Here is a 642-nt window from a genome sequence, read left to right as displayed (position 1 = left end):
TTAGAAAACTTATGATTAGTGAGCTTGAAATGAGTTTAATACGTGAATTAACCTTCTTTCTTAGTCTTCAAATTAAACAAACTCCTAGTGGTATTTTTATTCACCAAGGTAAATATGCAAAAGAGTTAATCATGAAATTTGGCCTTAAAAATTCCAAACCAATGGAAACTCCTATGCATCCAAACACAAAGCTTGACAAGGATGAAAATGGAAAAGTTGTGGATGAAACAAAGTATAGAGGAATGATAGGATCCCTCATGTATCTTACATCCTCTAGGCCGGATATTGTTCAAAGTGTTGGTGTGTGCTCTAGGTTTCAATCTCACCCAAAAGAATCCCATTTTTCGGCTGTTAAAAGAATCATTAGATACATTAAGGGCACATGTGATCTTGGCTTGTGGTATCCAAAATCTAATAAATTTTGTGCAGTAGATTTTTGTGATGCAGATTATGCGGGTGACCGAGTGGATAGAAGAAGCACTTTCGGAATGTGTTGTTTCCTTGGAAGCTCACTCAACATGTGGTCGAGCAGGAAACAAGGCACAGTCGCTTTATCCACTGCTGAAGCTGAATATATCTCTGCGGCAGCTTATTGTTCTCAACTTTTATGGCTAAAAACTCAATTAGAGGATTACAAAGTGA

This window comes from Arachis hypogaea, chromosome 16 (assembly GCF_003086295.3).
Source record: "Arachis hypogaea cultivar Tifrunner chromosome 16, arahy.Tifrunner.gnm2.J5K5, whole genome shotgun sequence".
In the NCBI taxonomy this organism is placed as follows: Eukaryota; Viridiplantae; Streptophyta; class Magnoliopsida; order Fabales; family Fabaceae; genus Arachis; species Arachis hypogaea.
Note: the sequence above shows the minus strand (reverse complement) of the source record.